The sequence below is a fragment of the Bemisia tabaci genome, chromosome 9, assembly GCF_918797505.1.
Source record: "Bemisia tabaci chromosome 9, PGI_BMITA_v3".
Classification (NCBI taxonomy): Eukaryota; Metazoa; Arthropoda; class Insecta; order Hemiptera; family Aleyrodidae; genus Bemisia; species Bemisia tabaci.
In genome coordinates, this window is record NC_092801.1 from 21,782,865 (window position 1) to 21,799,157 (window position 16,293).

Genomic DNA, 16,293 nt, shown 5'->3' on the forward strand with positions numbered 1-16,293 from the left:
TCTTTTGACTTTTTCACATTCTCTACACTCTCTTTTGTTCGCAAATACTGAATTTGCGCCGTATCAATTTGTGCAGTATCAGTTCCGCCGCATAGTGGATCGAGTCAAAATGAGAGGTCGGACAAAATTTGGAAACTTTAAACGCTTATAACTTCGTTTATATAAAACTTTGAAGTTCTAAAAGTGGTTCCATTGGTTTCCTCGTGCAATTTTAATTCAAGAAAGCTTCAAATGTGACGATATAAACATAAAAATTTGCCAAAGTTTAGTCCAAAATTTCATGTTCGATCTCTCTAATTGACTCGATCCACTATGCGCTGGTGAAGGATCAATGGTGTGGTGGTTGAATTTTAAAATCAGCAACCACAAGATGAGAAGAAAGACAAATTCTCAACTCAAAACGTCTGATGTAGGCGAGGTCAAAGCTTTTACCTGACGTTGGAAACAAGTGACTTCATTTAAGCTGGAATATTCTTGAATGCGCCAAAAATTAATTTCTCTTAGCTCAAATGCAAGTGATACCTAACGAAGAAAGTCGTTTCAATCAAGCAGAAATTTGCTTGATTCGAAGGGAAATTTTCTTGGTGGCAAATTCAGGAGGTAATTTTTTCCGATCTATGAAAAAGGGTAGTTGATGCCGTCCACTGCGATATTTTATGAAGTGGTTTCATCGATAATGAAATTGACTACGTTCTATTTTCACACTAAGGCACGACCATAGCCAAGGGCACTTGTGTTGTTCCTAAAATGAGCCAGAAATATTGCATACTTAATACTAAGTTCAACACATCGAAAATTAGTTCCACAGTTAAACCTTGAGGTCTTAAACACGGAAAATGATGAATGATCAATTCAACCATACTGACGACTGATTTTTCTGCCACCCAAGAAATACGGTTTCAAAATTGAAAATATTTTATTCAGTCTGCTATTTTTCACAATTATTTACGAATTGCAAGGTAAAAAAATACGATGAAAAAAAGAACAGGTTTTACCCACTAAGATTACTTGTGACGGGCAGAACGCAATTTGGATTTGATTGGATTTGTTACCTTTCCAGTAAGAATAACTGGAACATCGACATGCAGATTTTACCATGTACTATCTTTGATTTAACCATACTCCTCGATTGGTGCAACAATTTGCTACGAATATGGTTGAATATATCATTCATTTGTCTCTGTGTGTGCTGGTCTACGTTCAACCCTACTCAACCGCCAAGCACCGTCGTTCAAGACCTACGAATCGTTTCGTTTTACAACCAAGATGCTTGTATTCTCTTGGAAAACAATAGAGGAATTAGCCTGACGTCAAGGAATTTAACCTTCAGTCGTAAATGCATTGTTGCCCGAAGCTCTCTGATTGGACTGGATGTCCTCGGGGTCGTAGCTGAAAGGAGAGGTGAGAGCCCCTCCCCCCCAAGAGCGAAATATTTGATAGAAGTCATCGCATTTGTTTTAGCTAAACTTTCATGGAATTCGCTTTTATCGCACACAGAAATATTTGGCTCTCGCACCTTAATCCCTCAAATACAGGGTATATCCATGGATGAAACCGTTACACTAGGAAGCGTGTTTTATGGGTTGAAATAACACTTTTCAGTTAAGTTCTCACAGCGCCTCCGTCAGCTAAGTACTTATACGAGTCAGAAACCCCCTCACTCTGGGCACTAGGAATAAGATCAGATTGAACGTTTTTAATCTTTGATCGGCCCATTCTCAAATTCCTTTCTCCGTTCCTTCTCTCATTCCGTTTGTTCCTTGCCGAAACCGTCATTCCCCGGTCCATTCCAGATTATAATCTTTGCAATCGGTGAAAATGTAATCTTTATTCCCGTGTGTGACACTGTGAAGGCCTAAAATACGGGAACCAATCAGAATGGATTCATATTTTCTTGACTCTCAGTATAAAGGGGCTCTATCAGAGCTACGGTCCCTTAAATTTTCGGGAACCGTATCATTCTTTCTCAGTTTTGGCAACGGTTTTGGATCAATACTCATAAAAAAATGACTGTAACCTAAAATTTTGCAGCGTTCTACCGGGCCGATGTTCATGATTTTTGCGACTATCGACAGGCAATTGTCTCTAGATGAGCACGCTTTATTCAGATTTTGAAAATACGACTCAGGTTTTTTATGTTGCGGGTTAAAGTTACGAATTCTCCCATTTAAACGATGCAATTTTTTACTTTTTGTCATGGCTCATTTGAGCGTTCAACTGGGCCGATTTTCATGAATTGTGCGGTCATCGACAGGTGATAGTCCCTAGATGAGCCCGCTGTGATCAGAATTTGAAAATTAGGAAGAAGACCCAGGTTTTTTTATATGGGAGAAGACCGGAAAGCTTAGAAAGGGGGCAAAATTAAAGTAAGCGGGAAATGTTGAATCTTGGTCTGTTAGGGTAGCTCACTTGCTACCGACTATCCAAAAGCGACGAAACGCTCCATTCCGCTCGTCCCGTTTCGTTTCAGTCTTGGCGTGAAGTTTGAAATAAAAGCCAATTTTTTTATTCGATTCTTATCGGTCCAATTGCTACCGGCCGGAGACAGATTGGATAAGTGAGAGTCTGATATGAAAACCCGTATTAACTTTCGGTCTCTGAGCCCGGAACAGACGGTATGCTTATTTAGCCCAAATTGTTTTTTTTTTAGACTACACCCACCTCCTCGAGGACTCGAGGAGATTCATTATAGGGTGGGGGCCGGGCGCACCATTGACAGCTCCAACGGGCTCCGAAATCCTGAACCCTGCCGAGCGGGCCGATTATTGAAACTGATGGACAAAGCGATAGAAAAAGAAGACATAGGAAGTATGGAGCGATCCTACTGGTTGACATGGTTAGTTCTTATAGACTAAGGAAGAAAATGATAGACTAACTGTCGGGTCTTCAGTGGGTTGCCGTTAGTTAGTCCATTGCCTACCTCCTATGTCCATTGCCACCACCTGCTTCCACCAATAGGATCCCTCCAAATCCCTTTTGTCGTCTTTGTCTATAGCTTTGTCTATCAGTTTCAATAATCGGCCCGCTGGGGTACTCTTCCTATCGCATCCGCTCCTTCGCGTGATACATTCGCTCAGCCTTGATCGTCACCGCCGCAACAGCCACAGCATGGTGGCGGCATGGCGCGGCGAGAAAATGGGAAACGGATCAGACGGATTACGAGCGATGACGAGGTGTGTTTCTTAATCGCCCCGTCTTTTCGGGAGGGGGGGGGGGGGGCAGGGGCAGGTGTAATGGTTAATCGCTCGGGTAATCGCGGCGACACTGCCAGGGCCACCTGCGAGCCGAGTTTCCCGAGAAGAAAGTGAATCCGTAGCGCCATGCGCCAGCGCTCGGCTCATACTAATGAACATCTCCGTCCGCTCGCCCGGCTAATTTTACTTTCATTTTTATTCCGCTCCGTCCGACCGCGCGGCGACGCGACAAATGGACGCTGCCCCTCGCGGGGGGCGCGGGGGGCGGTAATTCGTACGATCGCTGCCCCGCTCGCTCCCTGCTGCTTACGCTGGTTTGCCGGGCCCATTAGCGCGGTTTTCCCCGTTATGCGGCTTGGGCGCACTTGTTGCACGGCTCAATGGACCACTGGATAGTTGGCAGGTTAGAACATTACTTGGTCTGACTACAGTACCTACACTGAAAAAAAAACTCTGGCCGCGGAAGCCGTACTTACGGGCTATGAAGACATACCGGCCATTTTCCGGGCTCAGAGGACGAAAGTTCCGGGCCTCGCACCCAGAGCACTCGAAGCTACGATTCCAGCACCCGGACCTACAGCCTCAGAGCCCAGTGTCTTTATAGCCCGTAACTGGTTTTTTCAGTGTATGAGGCTTGGGCGCTCTTGTTGCGCGGCTCAATGGACCACTGGATAGTTGGCAGGTTAGAACATTACTTGGTCTGACTACAGTACTTACCTGCACTGAAAATAAATTCCGGCCGTGGGAGCCGTACTTACGGGCCATATAGACATATCGTCATACCGACATACCGAGCTCAGAGACCGAAAGTTCCGGGCCTAGCACCTGGAGCACTCGTAGTTAGATTCCAGCACCCGAACCTACAGCTTTAGAGCCCGGTGTGTCTATGCCCGTAACTTGGTTTTTTCAGTGTATGAGGCTTGGGCGCTCTTGTTGCACGGCTCAATGGACCACTGGATATAGTTGGCAGGTTAGAACATTACTTGGTCTGACTACAGTACCTACACTGAAAATGAACTCCGGCCGTGGGAGCCTAACTTACGGGCTATGTAGACATACCGTCCGCGTTCCGGGCTCAGAGATCGAAAGCTCCGGCCGTAGCACTCGAGGCATCGAATCTACGGCTCCAGCACCCGGAACTTACGGTCTCGGATCCCGGAATGAACGGTATTCTGTACAGCCAGAAACTTTTTTTTTCAGTGCTGATCTGACTACAGTACCTAGACGGGGAAGCCGCTGCCGATCTTCAGATTTCTGAGATCAAACCAAGATGGCCAAAAAAGTTCGTGAATGAGCGTTTTTTTGCAAAAATGAGCTTTATGCGAAAACTACGTCAAGTGGGTACGTGCTTTACAAGCGACGGGTCGGAACAATTGTAATGATATTTTGGATGGCTTGAGTTCTCAGGTCGACTGCCCTTTAGGGCCCTAAAAGCTTCATGACTTCGCCTTGCAAATTACCGACTTGTCCGTACTATCTAGGTCTGGACGGACACGGTTTTTATGAACTCGAGCCTTCGAGTCGAATCATAATAGAATAGGAAGGACAAGAGAAAGATGAAGCGACGAAAAGTAGGGACAGAAGATTTCTTCTTTCACTACTTTTCCAGGTCAGTTTTACAATATTTCCTAGGCTTTTTTAGAGCACTAGTGTGTCCTTCAAACCTACTTTAACGGGACGCTTAAATCAACCTCGCACTAGGTATAGTAAAAGCACTTTAAATGGTTTAAAGCGTGGTCATGTTTAAATGAAATTTTACGTCACTAAATACGTATATCTTGTGTTCAAATTTTCGTCTTACTTTTCTTTTTATTTGAGGGATTTTCGGTGAAAATTTTAGCTGTGAAGTTATTTCGCCCCCTTGCAAAAAAATTAGTAAATATGTAGAATAAAATGAAATAAAAATGAAAAGTGTACAACACTGCAATGTGACCCATATGTATTTTCAAAATTTGTATTCTATTTTGTGCTGTACGAAGTAATGTTCAATGTAGAATTGAAAAAAATCAAACAACTTACGGAAAAAATACAGACTTATTACTAGTCACATGATATAGTCTTGAAGAACTCACCTGCAACAAACAAACAATTTTCATTTTGAAAAAAAGGTAATGTAATAAAAGAAGAAAAAAATCAAATATAATATAAGATATACGAATCATAAATACATTACGGACAGGAATACAATAAAAAAATTCATAGATATGGCTTTGACAGTTTTTTTGTGCCGACTCTCCATTCCCTCCTTTCATTTCTGTCAGAGGGTATGGCTTTGATCGTCATGAATCGATTTAAAACTACGAACGTGAATCAATCGACGTGATCCGATCGGCAAATTATTTAAAAACGGTGTCGATCGATCGCCTCAATCGATAGAAAAAAAAAAACGTGACCAGATCGAAGTGATTCGATCGACAACGCGTGAACCGATCGCCAAACCGTGAATTGACCGACAAATCCGTGAATCGATCGACAATCCGTGAATCGATCGATAAATCCGCGAATCGATCGACAAACCCCGCGAGTCGATCCCGCGAGTCGATCGACGACTCCGTGAATCAATCGAATCACGTCGATCAACTCACGTTTTTATTTTTCGACGTTTTCGAATGTCGATCGAATCCATGCCCTCCAATGGAGATGTTGCATGCGTGAGGAATTTGCGATTTGACTGTTGATTCTTATGTAAAAGTTCGCGAGAAACACGATGGTGCCACTGATTTTCTCTAAAATCAACTCCCAAGCTCAAAAAAAGCTCTCAAGTTGAGGCCAATATGGAGGGGATATCCCACGCTATCCTGAGAGTCCACCTCTACATCAAGACAAACTCTCCATGCAAAGATAGGGAGCAAATACATTAGCAGGGATGCCGTGTTTTCAGTTTTGGAGTCCCCAAATAAAGTGGCAGCCCTGTCAATGTATTTGCTCCCTATCTTTGCATGGAGAGTTTGTCTTGATGTAGAGGTGGACTCTCAGGATAGCGTGGGATATCCCCTCCATTTCGGCCTCAACTTGAGAGCTTTTTTTGAGCTTGGGAGTTAATTTCAGAGAAAACCAGTGGCACCATCGTGTTTCTCGCGAACTTTTACACAAGAATCAACAGTCAAATCGCAAATTCCTCACACATGCAACATCTCCATTATGACGAGGACTTGAGATTAATAGGAGAAGCCAACGGCGCGGCAGTCGGCATGTAACACATATTAGCGCCTACAAGACTGCATGAATACTTCACGCAATGCGTCAAACACTGTGCGGTCAGCAGCGGTCGACGTGAAACGCATGGCGCCTACAAGATTGTATGAATACTGCACGCACTGCATCAAAAACAGTACACAGCGCGAAACGCATAGCGCCTACAAGACTGCATGAATACTTCACGCATTGCGCCAAACACAAGCGCGGCGCGGTGGCGGAAGCGGAGCTTTTTTTGAGCTTGGGAGTTGATTTCAGAGAAAACCAGTAGCACCATCGTGTTTCTCGCGAACGTTTACATGAGAATCAACAGTCAAATCGCAAATTCCTCACACATGCAACATCTCCATGGACCGACAAATCCGTGAATCGATCGATAAATCCGCGAATCGATCGACAAACCCGGTTAGTCGCTCGACGACTCCGTGAATCGATCGAATCACGTCGATCAACTCACGTTTTTATTTTTCGACGTGTTCGAATATCGATGGAATCCATACCTTCCAATTCTGTTGCGGGGGTCCCAGAAAAGTCAGGACTTTTTTCCTGGAGTCTGTAGACACCTCAAGACAAGACTGTATCTCATCCCGCAACTTATTTTCCGTCTCATTGTCAGTGCAGTGCTCATTTTTCCATTGTCTCCGATCGACAGTCCTTACACCGACCTCTCAATGGCCCGGGGGGGGGGGTGGGGGGGGGGGGGGGCGACACGCCCCGTCTACCAATGATCAATGGGAGTCGTTGTGGTCCAGCAGACGCGGAAGTGATCAGTGGCGTGGCGTGCTTCGCGATCTATCGATCGATCAACCGTTTAAACCTATGGAAAAGGATCGACAGACAGGGCGTTCGCAACGAATATCATGATAATCGATTCTTCGCCATAGATCTAAATGGGAAAATATCGATAATCGATCGTTCACGCCACGCCACTCTAATTTTGAGTGATGGCGTTGGGTGTATCGGTATCGGCACCCGACTCCGACGGGGTTCTGCTCTGTGGCGACGGTTGGTGAGTGACGAGCCATTCCGGTGACACGCTATCCATTGCCCATTCTGCCGCGCTAAGGAAGAACGCCGTATGAACATTCGAGTGTTGCCAAATATCCCCGGATAAAACATGTTTTAAGACGAAATTTATGTATATTTTTCCTTAAAAATTTCATATATTTTAGATTGAATTGCGAACGGGACAGGCTGAAAAATCGGAAGAAAAATATTTACAATTTCCCCGATAAATTCGTATTTATCAGAGGCAATTTGGAAATGCCTGGAGGATCATACGGCGTTTTTCCTTAGCATGGCAGTATTCTACCGTGCTAGGGAAGAACGCCGTATGAGCCTTTAGACGTTGCAATATTTCCTCCAATCAAAAACGAATTTATCGGGAAAATTAAGACGATTTTCCTTCAAATTGTTCAGACAATTTTGATCGCATTTTAATCTTGAATAGCTGTGAATTTCAGGGGTAAACATGCATAGCATTATTAGCATTCCTCAAAAATACATGATTTATCCAAGGGAATTTCGCAACTTTCGAATTTTCATACCTACGACGTTCTTTCGCAGATTAGCAGCATTCAGGCCGGGTTGTCGGTTGTCGCTTGTCGCCTGGTCGCGATTCGCCAAGATATTCGGATGGAACCGAGGGAGAAATAGCGGTTCCGCATGCATGAGCCCTGTAGGGCGTGAGGTGCAGTGATGTGGCTTGCTTTGCGATATATCGATTGATCTGTCATTTATATAAACGTATTGAAAATGATCGATAAACAAGGTGTTCGCAACGAACACCTTAATAATCGATTCATTTCGTTCGTTTGTATGTACATGGTTCCCAAAGCATAAACAGGGTGTCTAGTTCTAGTTTTTTTTTCATTTTGGGAAATCCTGATTTTTCCTGATTTTTGGCTGCTGAATCCTGATTTAATAATTTTTCCAAATCCAGATCAAATCCTGGTTTTTTGCGGAGAAAAATTAAAATTTCTGCACAAGCGTAGGCGAAAGCATAAAAAAATCTGATCGAGCAACCGACTCTTCTCAAATCCTGATTTTACGATCGATTTTTCCTCAAATCCTGATAGGTCGGGAAAATCGGGAAAATTCTGGTGCTAGACACCCTGAAAACGCGTCTAAAAGAACTAAAATTCATGCGAATTGTTTACATTGCATGTTCCCCGCGAAGCCTCACACGAAGTCACTACCACATTCCGTCAATTGGACGTATATATGCTAAAAGGAACTATGTGCATAGGGATTGCGTGTGCCGTAGTTCCTTTTAGCATAAATACGTCCAATTGGACGTCAACCTTGGAATCTTACCGATTAAAACGTTACAGCGCACTTATTATTTACTCTAATGATAGGTCCGACGTCTAGATTAGAGAACGCCTACGTGTAAGTGGTATAATTGACAGCGGTTAATCGAAGTCGGAGGTCATTAGGTCACCGTATTACAGTTCGCCGGAAATTACCCCTCACAAACAAAATATTGAGAGACATCCGTACGAATGCAACTGACAACGGACACTAAAAAAGTACACTGGAAGAGTTTCCCATCTGTCTATACTCTCGCTACATACACGGAGAAAAAAAACTTCGTGCGTGGGACCCGAAGTTTAGGTCATATGGATCTCTGAAGTTTTCGGATTGAGCATCTGAACGCACTTTAGGTCCAGCTGCTGAGGTTTGGATCCCACGTCTGAAACTTCAGTTCTTACATCTGAAGTACTTCGGTTTTCACATCCGAAAAATTTCGGTTCTCACATCTGTAGTACTTCAGATATAAGAACTGGAGTTTCAGATGTGTGATCCGAACCTCGACAGCTAGACCTAAAGTGTTCATATGCTCAATCCGAAAACTTCAGAGATCCATATGACCTGAACTTCGGGTCCCACGCACGAGGTTTTTTTCTGAGGTAGATATTACTATCAGGGAGCAAATAGCTCAAGTAGAGGTATTTTTGCTATGCGAAACTATTTACAAATGAAATTAAAACGAACTTTGAACAGGGTGTCTACTGGAACCTTGTCATTAAAAATAATTGATTTTTCAGCCTTTTTCTTGCTTTTTCCTTTCTTTCTCGAGAATTCCTTTTTTTTGGTGATTCTCAAAAATCCTTACTTTTTCCTTCTTTCGCGCATTTTTACCATATTCAGGTTTGGAGAAAGGAATGGTGGGATGACAAAGGAATAACCGAAAACACGAGGAATATTATAACCAAAGACTTGATAAATAGATTATGTTAGGAAATTGCAAACCCCCAAGACTACTTTAGACTTAATCAAGCAAATCTCGAATTTCCGTACCTTTTCCGGTGCTTTCGTACCAACCTTCCGAAATCCATGCTTTTTCAGTGTACCCGTACTTTTTCCGTACAGTAGACACCCTGTTTGAAGCATGTAGTGTACTTACGACAAGTACGCAGGGAGTCTACAACATCGCAAACCGTGATATAAGGTTTGGTAGTTTCAACATCGAAATATTCAGTGACCACACGGTAAAGATCTCCTCATTTTCCCGATTTTCATTGACTTTCGCGACCCCGGTATTGAAGTTCCGAACGTAGACCTGCGTTCAATCGTGGAGCGTTCGGTCGGCATGCACCTTTCACATTCAAATGGAACCTTTCCTGAAATTGTGTTAGCAGAACTTTTCACGATCGATTCCGTCCACGGCTTCGTAAATGCGGCTTTCGCAGCATCCCGTCTTGACCTCATTATCAGCGACACACGAAAGCTGTCGCAGCAGCAGCGCCAGCAAGCACATACAAACAAGATAAGTTAAACTGCAGAAACGCGCATTGATCAGGGCTCCGTTTTTCAAGTACGAGATAAAAACTATTTTCTTAATTAAATTCCACTCCACCGCGATGCACTCAGCGTCTCTTATTTATTGTCTCGACTTACTTCAATTGCATCTTCGGCAAAAGCTGGGGAGGTTTGTGGATCACTGAAAAAAAATTCTCGGCGTTATTACCAAGGTCCGTTGGTACCTTTACCATCTCACTTTTTTACCAAGTATTGGTAATTTTACCAAGACAGACTGGTAAACTCACCTAAAAACCGGTATTTTTACTGTTTTTTTTTCAGGTAAGAAAACCACTTCGATTGGTAATCAATTCCCGGTAACTTTGCCCTTTTTATCTCAGTAATTCTATCACAGTCGATAAAAAATATTGGCGTTTTTACCAAGGTCTAGTAAAATTACCGAGAAAGTTCAATAGTTTTACCGAGATTTCTCGGTAAAATTACCATGGAATTGGTAATTTTACCAAGAAAAAACTGGGATCAAATAGAACCCTGAATTCTTGGTAATTGTACCCTTTCCTTAGTAAATACACCGAGATTTTTTTATCAGTGACAAAAAATTTCAAAAATTTGAATTTCTCTCAAATTGCGACAAAAATGCAAAAATTCCGGACCTTCAAACGGAATTTCCGTACATTTTCAGTACTTCCGGACCGCGCTTTCAAAAATCAGTACTACTTCCGGACTTTCCGAACTTGTAGACACCCGGACTTGTATGGTCTAAAGAATCGATCATTTTCGTTGCGAACATCCTATTTATCGATCCTTTACCGTAGGTTCAAATGGCAGATCAATCGATACATCGCAAAGCACGCCGCACCACTGAACCGCGCGATGCAATATTCTGCCGTGCTAAGGAAAAATGCCGCATGAACTTTCAGGCGTTGCCAAAGTTCTTTTGATAAAACGCGAATTTCCTGGAAAACTTATGAATATTTTCCTCCCAATTTCACAGATAATTTCGCACGCAGTCTCACCTAAAGATTCTGAAAATTTAAAGGAAAAATATTCATAACTTTCCTGAAAACTAAACATTTTATCGAAGGAAATTTGGCAACTCTCGAAGGTTCATACGGCGTTCTTCCTTAGCACGGCAATATTATCCCCTTCCATTCGATTTCCGGGGCGACCTAGATGAAATCCCGCGAGTTTACCGATCGAAAGCGACTTGGGGTCAGCGAGAGGGGTCGGACTCCGCGTCAGTGGCGTGGCGTGCTTTGCGATAAATCGATTGTTGTGCCATTTAAACCTATGGAAAAGGATCGATAATCAGGGTGTTCGCAGCGAAAACCTTAGTAATCGATTCTTTACCATAGGTTTAAATGGCACAACAATCGATATATCGCAAAGCACGCCACGCCACGTCATTCGCCGTTTTTTTTTTTTTTTTTTTTTTCGCTGGGAGTCGCGGTTCGAGCGGACCGTCCACCGCGAACACGGGGGAGTTAATGACCTACCGGGGGGGGGGGGACGTGCGGGGAACGAAGGGGGGGGGTTACAAATTTGAGGCTTGTGCTTGTGCTTGAGGCCTTGACAAAACATGAGTCACTGAACAATGAACTCCTGTTCGGAGACTCGCGCAACGCCGAAGTCGGATACCGCCAACTGGGGCTATCGCCGCGGACCCTGTTGCCGCTTCTGGATGGAAGGATGGAACTGTTTTGACACGCACGGATGAAAAAGAATTGCAGTGCTGCTCTGCTGAGAAAAGCGCAGTATGTAGCGTCGGACTGATTTTGTTTCTCCCGTCTTTCTTGTAATATTCGCCGTATCTAGAGCACCTATATACGGGAGAGGACTGCCGTCACAATCCTTTTACTGCAGAAAGAGTGTGCCGCTCTCCGATTGGTCGGCTACCATGGAGCCCCAGAGTTGGCCCAACGTAAACAAACCCCAGCCCCTCCGCTCCTAGTTTGGCCCAATGTAAACAAACAAGATGGCGAAAAAGCTCTACAAAGTAGAGTCCCTTTATACTGAGAGTTAAGACAATGTGAAACCATTTCTGATTGGTTCCCGTATTTTATAGGCCTCCACAATGTCACAAACGAGAATAAAAATTACGTTTTCACCGATTGCAAAGATTATTATCTGGAATGGACTGGGGAATGACGGGTTCGGCAAGAAACAAATGAAATGAGAGAGAGAGGACGGAGACTGAAATTTGAGAATGGGCCAATCAAAGATTACGAAAAACGTTCAATTTCTGTAATCTTTAATCCCGTTTGTGACTCCATGAGGGGGTGTTGTCTTGACTCTCAGTACAAAGGGACTCTAGTGCTGCCCAGCTGAGAAAAGCGCAGTATGTAGCGTCGGACTGATTTTGTTTCTCCCGTCTTTCTTGTATTATGCGAAGTATCTAGAGTATAGGGCGTCTACTAAAACAAGCTGGCCAAAATTTAGTACTTTTGCACTTTTTCAGTACATTCCCAAGAAATGCAGTGCCTTCCTAACAGAAAAATTCAGTACTTTTTCAGTACCTCCAATTGACGCAATTCAAAGAGTTTCAAAAATTTGAATTTCTCGCTTAAATTGCGACAGAAATGACAAAACATGCATGAAATTCCGGACCTTGTTACGGAATTTCCGCACTTTTTCAGTACTTCCGGACCGCCCTTAAAAATCAGTACTACTTCCGGACTCGCCGGAAATTCCGGACTTGTAGACACCCTGACCTGTGTACGGGAGAGTATTGCCATCTCAATCCTTTTACTGCAGGAAGAGTGTACCGCTCTCTGATTGGTCGGCTACCATGGAGCCCCAAAGTTGGCCCAATGTAAACAAACCCCAGCCCATCCGCTCCTAATTTGGCCCGATGTAAACAAACAAGATAGCGAAAAAGTTCTACAAATTTCTGGACGTAGTTTTTGGGTGTGATAGAAATTTTTGTACATCCGACTTCTGAATTGAGTTCGGATCGAACTTTGATGAAGATTAACCCGAAAACAAGTTATAACGCCACTTTCGTGGTTGCAACCAACTCTGAAAAGTATTATGAACTAAAAAAAACTTAAGACTGGAAAAATGGACATAAGCTGTTTTCGCACGTCCCGATTCAAATGGTCACAATATTTGTGAACAAATTTCTTCGTTGAATTTGACAGGTCAAGATGTGATACATCGCGCTTAGACAGCTTTATCACTTGAAGTTGGTGTTTGATTACATAGTTTCTTTTGTGGGAAGGGGCAGAAATAGAGGGGAGTTATAAGCAGTTGCACTTCTTCTGAATCAACTCAGACGATTTTCATTTTCACACTGCGGGACTCTAGGGCTCCTCAGCGAATCACGTTCATTCTTGCTTCGTATAAGTTTCCTGGGAGTTAAAGAACGCCTCTGCATCTGCTTCAATGTGAGCTTAATTTTGGCATGTATCGATTAACCATCCTTTAAATCGATAGAGCCAGCAAACATTGGCTTTGATAATGATAAGCTTCGAGGACTTTAAAATTACCTCCACTTCAGGCAAGTGCAAAAGAATGAAAATTCGAGGGTTAGGGTTATTTTTGGAACGGCATGAATTCGGAGCAAAGAAAAATGAAGAGGAAATTAAACCTCTACTTACAGAGCTTTACATTGTTGTTCTGATAATGTCGCATGATTATTTCATTGCGCGATAATGATCTATGAGCCAGACGTCTTCGAGGAAATACTTCACGCGGCGCAACGATTAGCGTTTCAATAATGTTTTGTGACTCAACGATTAAGGGAATTTTTTCAGAATAGATGCTTCAGCCGAGGAGATGCAAAACAATCATGATGCTTGCTAGGTTTATATTTCCTATTATCTCCCCGGTGTTTTTGGGTTCCGTTTAGAACTATTTAATAGTAGGTATACCTATTACGAGGTTTCAACATTATTGCGTTTCTAGTTAACTTTTTACGGGATATAGATCCTGAAGACAAAAGATAACTGCCTGCCTAACCTGCAGTACTGGTCGCTGCAAGAGAGGTCGTGATTCGAATCGTTGATATTAAAACGATCTCGAAGTTAAGTTTCCGTATCAAAGTTGTAATATCTTTTAATATTTCTTGGCCATCTTGGTTTGATATGGAAATCTGAAGATTGGCGGCAGCATGATCCTGGTGTTCTTCGTCTTAAAATGTTGACTGGCCTTGTGGGCCCTAAGGTCTCCATATTTCAAAACGTTTGTACTTTCCCCATATAAGTACTCTACTTTAGCCACATCCAGGTCAATTTTTTAAAATCCTCATGTGTTAAATGATAGAGCGTCGCACATTGAAACGAGTCTTCGGAAGAAATCGAACATGAATTTTTTGACAAAAATTGTAAAATTTTATGTTTACCGCGTCAGAATTTTAATTTCAAGGGGTGCTTTACATAGAAAATTTTACGAGAAAACCAATTAATCTACTTTTAAAACATTAACATTTCATTTTAATGAAAATATACACTTGCAAAGTTTTTGAATTATGTCCGACCTCTCCTATGAACTCGATCCATTGTGCGCCGGATCAATTCGACAACAGCGTGACACTTAAACGGACATGGACCACGATCACCTACCTCCTGCTGCCTAGCGACACCCCTCCCCCCTCCCACCAACTCGCCCGCATTATTACACAATTCGCGACAGTGCTTCCTCCTGTCAACCTTTCCTTCCTTCCTGGATCCGACGGGTGCAGCGATACCGTTAGCGACACCTCGTCCGCTTGACGGATCGTTGATGACCGCGCAAAAAAGGGGTGCGGAAAGTGGGGGGTGGGGGTGGGGGCGATCGGGGGCTCGGAGAGCTTGCGAGGATAGGTCAGTTGAGCGTGTCGCGGGCTCGATTCGCTCAAAAAAGCGATGGACCGAATCGATCGATATTCAAACAATCGAATGAGATAAATCGGAAATTCAGGATAGGGTGTCCAGTCAGGGTTGCCACAGAATTTGGAAAATTTGATTCCCTGACATTTCCCTGACGCATTTTGGTGAAATTCAGGACAAGGTGTCCAGTGAGGGTTGCCACAGGATTTGGAAAAGTTGATTCCCTGACATTTCCCTGACGGATTTTGGTGAAATTCCCTGACAATTGAACAAATGCCAGATTGTTGGAAATACATACAGTAAAAGCTCGCCAAGTCGAACTACGCAGTTCTGCATGGTCAATAAGTGTCCCAAATTCCATCAAATTCTGAGGGGGTCGTTTTTAAAAGTGGCACCAGCTGGCATGGAATGACCCCTAGGACGGAATGCCGATTAAGTCGAATTATTTTTCGATAGTAGTTAGAAATAGTTTTCAGGAAAAATTTGTTGTCCGAAACGTCAAACCCACTCGAGAGAGCGAATCATTTCCCTGACACTTTCGTCATTTTCCCTGACATTTCCAGGTTTTCCCCGTATTTCCTGACTATCCCTCGATTTCCGTGATAATCGACACCCGTTATTCATCGATATTTAGGGCGAAAGAATCGATAATAATTAAAGATCGATCAAAAATTCTCATCGCTAGAGCGTATCGTAGATTCGATGGATTCGATGTTCTCTAGAAGAGTCCAGAGAATCAGTGAAAATGAGAAGTCGCTTCGTAAAAAATCGGAGGTGGGGGGCGAGGAAAAAAAAAGAGATGGGGAGGGGGGGGGGGGGCTGTGAGAATTCGCGAGGATCGGTCGGTTGAGCGTGTCGCAGCCTCGATTTTTTTCTTGTAAAGCGAATTTTATTTTCTAAAATTGCGAAGTTGCCTCGTCATAAAACAGAGGGACTGATGTCTGTAAAATCGTAGTTCGCAATGTCATCTATCACACCAGAGCCAGGGTGTCTACTAAAACAGGCTGGTCAAAAATAAGTACTTTTACAGTACATTTTCAGTAAGTTCTCGAGAAATTCAGTATCTCCTCCAACGGAAAAATTCCGTACTTTTTCAGTACTTCCATTTGACGAAATTAGAAAAATTTAAAAAATTTGGAAATGCGACAAAAATGACAAAAAATTTTAAAAAAAATTCCGGACCTTTTTGCGGAGTTTCCGCACATTTTCAGTACTTCCGGGCCGCCCTTAAAAAATCAGTACAATTTCCGGACTTTTTCAGTACTTCTTTTTGATTTGACGAAATTAGAAAAATTTCAAAACTTTGGAATTGCGACAAAAATGACAAAAAA

At 43.0% G+C, this 16,293-nt stretch overlaps 1 protein-coding gene across 1 annotated transcript in view; it reads right to left on the reverse strand.

Moving 5' to 3' along the window:
• Positions 1-16,293, reverse strand: part of kuz (zinc-dependent metalloprotease kuz) — a 63,537-nt gene that overhangs the window by 40,855 nt on the left and 6,389 nt on the right. The gene's annotated exons all lie outside the window — the stretch shown is intronic.